The following is a 3927-nucleotide window of genomic DNA, read 5'->3' as shown; positions in this document are numbered from 1 at the left end:
TTCCTTCTTCCTTCTCCCTACCTACGCGTGACGTGCCTGTAACTGAGGGGAGTTGTGCCTGAGCGGCAACACACAGATAGGTAGTCCTCCTGACTTCACTCTTCGCTACACCACTACGGCCTGGGATGTCGTGGGCACGAGGCATAGGGCGAAGATCCATCACTTGGAGTAACCTTTTCGCTTTACTTCCCACCCCCTAAGAAGACGGTCGGTTTTCACTTAAAAGGAGTGTCTGGGGCAGAAGTCCGTATGTTGGTTGGCATATTCGAATTACCCCCCCCTCCCCCCAATTCACGATTGTCGTGGCCACATATTCAAGAAATTCTAGTATGACGCTACAAATCTTTCCCTTCCCCGCATAACCAGGAAACAGAATTTCCGGAGGATGAGGCCCAGAAATCAGGATTTTAAAAAGATTCCCAGGTGATTCTAATGTGCAGCCAAGGTTGAGAACCACTGCAACCTGTCTTCCATGTAAGTGAAATAGGGCGGTGCCCCTCTCCTGTCGGAAGTCCTGCAGCTGTCTGTTACTGCCCGGAAACGGAAGTCTGAGCTCTCTGAGTGTGGCCCTCCCTCAGGTGGCCCTGTGCTATTTCTAGAGCTTCATCTTCATCTTTAACCACATGCTTCTTACAGCTCGTGAGAAGCTCTTACATGAAAAGCTTCCTTGCTTTCAGTTCCTTCTCAACCTACTGCCCTCTTCCTATGTCTCAGCAAGATGGGCCCGATTGCCACCCCTCTGAGGAGCTTCCCCCAGGCAGCCGCTGACCCCTGTGCCTGGGTCCTGCTGCCCTGAAAGGGTTTCTCACAACGTCCTGCAACCACGGGCTCCCTTGGCATTTTCCTGCTAGATGACCGTCTGCTAAGTGGAGGTTTTTGTCTTTTTTATCATCAGCATCCAGTCTACTAGGCACTCAAATGTTTGCTGACTTCGTTAATGAGGAAATGATTGTCTCTTAAGGATTAATGAAGACCACTGCTCCAGCTTTTCTTGTGAACTTAAGAAAAGTTCCTTCATTTTTAGTGCTTCAGTTTGCTCATTTTAAAGACAGGGCTGCTGATGAAATTCATCACTGAGGCATTTTATAGATGCTAAACACTATACAAATTCTAAGACAGCTTTGTATTATTCAGTTTTCTTCCACTTTTCATTTATTTTCTTATTTATTTCATAGTCTTTTTAATCCGGTGACTGTGCTCCCAGTTATATTTCCTGTTTCTATTGAGATGTTTACCTGAATTCTTTGAGAGGCACGTCACTTGATTTCTAAGTGACTTGCTAATATACGCAGACTTAATCCCTATTTGTACATGTATTTATTGATTGGTACATTGATCTAAACAGTGTGGTTCACTGTTTAATCGATTACAGTCTGTGCCTCTTTTGTCCTTTGAGGTGCTTAATTGACATGCATGCTCTGTCCACACGGCACACATGCAAAAGGAACTCCTTGGTACCCTCCTCCACGATGCCCACAGTGTCCTCCTGCTGACCGCAGGGCCTTTTTTGACCTGCGTGGGTGACAAGTCAGACCAAATCTCCCTCTGAATCATTTCCGCTCCTGTGTCCGCAGGCTGCTTCTCCTAAATGTGGTTCCTTGGGAGGCTAGAGTTTACTAAGATATGTGCTTCGTGCCTGACCTGTGCTTCTGCTACCTGGTGGGAACAGTTGAGAGTGATGACATTGCTACCTCAGGAGAGCAATTTATGTCCGCGTGGGTCAGAACACAATTTGCACTAAGTACTTCAGCCTTTTCTCTACCTAGACAGAGAGCTGCACTACTTTCACACCGCAATGATGTGTATGGCCAGAGGGTCGTGTGTTTATCTGTACTCTGTTGAGTTTGTATATCCTATAGGTATGCAAGTAAATATTTGCTGCTACTACCCTTCTGGTGTCTATTTTCCAGTTTATTTTTGTTTTCATTTTGCTTTATATTTGTCTTTAACCTTAAACATAATTGATCTTAGTCTTCTAGACCATAAAGCAGAACACAGAGAGATGGGAGAAATACTGACAGCAAAAGAATATTGATTTGGAGGATTGATTAAACTCTGCTAGGCTACAAAAGTATAGGTCACAGTTTTAAGACATTACATTTCAACCCCATTGCAGCCCATATACCTGATTGCCAAAAAGATCGTTTGTTTTTGTCCATTAACTAAGTTTATTCAGACAGTATTTGAAATAGCAAAGTGGAACAAAATACTGTCATATCATTTGCTCTTTTCGTGTTTTGAATGATCACTAATGCTATGAGTAACTTCTTATATAGTTTAAACTACTGGCTGCTCTATATCCAGACTAAGATCAATGTGAGTGAGAAGTGTAATACTTTGGGGGAAGCAAAGATTTGTCTCTAACCTTCAAAAGTTGGGCATCTTTGTGTTAAAACAAGATGCATTTTTTAGCTTTTGACTTGAATTTTTGTCTAACTAGATTTTACTTTGACCTTTCCCAAGGTGTCTTCTGTTTCTTCCCTTTCTTATCAAAACCATTTTATAAAAGAGTTGAGAGGAAGGAAGTATTAGCTACTCAGGGGAGTTAGAGAATAGCTTGGGTAGAAGTTACAGATTATTGTCTTATAATGCTTGTCCCATTTTTCTAAAACTGTAATTTCTTTCTTTTTAGAGGCCAGAGTAGAGGGCCCCCTCTTAAATTATAGAATTGTGGCGACTTAAAGAGATATGAGTTCAGCTCCATGTTTCTACACATGAGTCTGCTCAGCTCACTCCAACTGGAAGCGGTTTCTGTTTGTTGGTTGGTTGGTTTTTAGAATTTAAAAAAGAGAAGTCAATGGACTGCCCTAGAAACTGATTGAATGCTTGTCCATCTTTGCTATTAGGACATTTTTCTGCCATATGTAAGTTTACCTGTCTGTAAGGTGTTATATTTTTCAGAATCTTACTATTAATTTACGGTTACCCTAAAATACTTTCTAATTTCAGCTTTGTAAATAAAATATTTATTTTTAACGTGTATTTTTTTTCTGCTTTAATTATTAGACTATAGTCTAACATTATCTTTCTGGGATATTCCAAGGCTAGTAAGTCATTATTCTAATCTTTATTCTCATTGGACAGTAGGGTAGATGCAGACTCGGAAAAGATTACATCAGTATCTGTTTGCTTTGGGAATTCTCCCAGAAATTGCTTCAAAAATCCTTAAATTATCAAATTTTGAGTATTTTCCTTTTTAAAAATATATATATGTTTATTGATTTCAGAGAGAAAGGGAGAGGGAAAAAGAGATAGAAACATCAATGATGATAGAGAATCATTGATTGGCTCCCTCCTGTACGTCCCCTACTGGGGATCCAGCTTACAACCCAGGCATGTGCCCTTGATCGGAATTGAACGGACCCTTCAGTCCGCAGGCTGATGCTCTATCCACTGAGCCAAACCAGCAAGGGCTTGAGTATTTTCCTTTTTATTACAAAAATAGAATATGACGGGTGCTGGTTAATAAAGGGTTTATGTTTTCTTTTATTTAACTGAGACTGCTATAATTAGCAGTTAGCCTTCATGCTGTAATTGTAGCAGAATTATTTTTCATCCTTTTTTGCCTTTAAAAGAGATACACATAGATCAGTGGTTCTCAACCTTGGCTGTACATTAGAATCACCTGGGAATCTTTTTAAAATCCTGATTTCTGGGCCTCATCCTCCGGAAATTCTGTTTCTTTGTTACTTATGTTGTGGCCCCACCCCATAACAAAGAAACAGAATTTCCGGAGGATGAGGCCCAAAAATGGGGTTTTTTAAAAAAAATTCGGGGTTTTTAATTTGCGGCCAAGGTGGAACCCCTGACCTAGATTATCCTTCCTCCTAACGAAGGAAAAACCCTCCCTGGGCATTAGTGTCCAGGGGGGGAGAATGCATAAGAAAGATTGCTCCCAGTGTGGACTCCTTAGCTGTGTCGTGGCCC

General features: G+C 41.2%; 1 protein-coding gene across 1 annotated transcript in view; it reads left to right on the top strand.

The window, feature by feature from the left end:
- The window catches only part of TBCEL (tubulin folding cofactor E like), a 72664-nt gene that overhangs the window by 26287 nt on the left and 42450 nt on the right, over positions 1–3927 (top strand). The window lies entirely within an intron of this gene.

The sequence above is a fragment of the Myotis lucifugus genome, unplaced genomic scaffold (assembly GCF_000147115.1).
Source record: "Myotis lucifugus unplaced genomic scaffold, Myoluc2.0 scaffold_484, whole genome shotgun sequence".
NCBI lineage: Eukaryota > Metazoa > Chordata > Mammalia > Chiroptera > Vespertilionidae > Myotis > Myotis lucifugus.
This window is presented reverse-complemented; position numbering and strand designations above follow the sequence as displayed.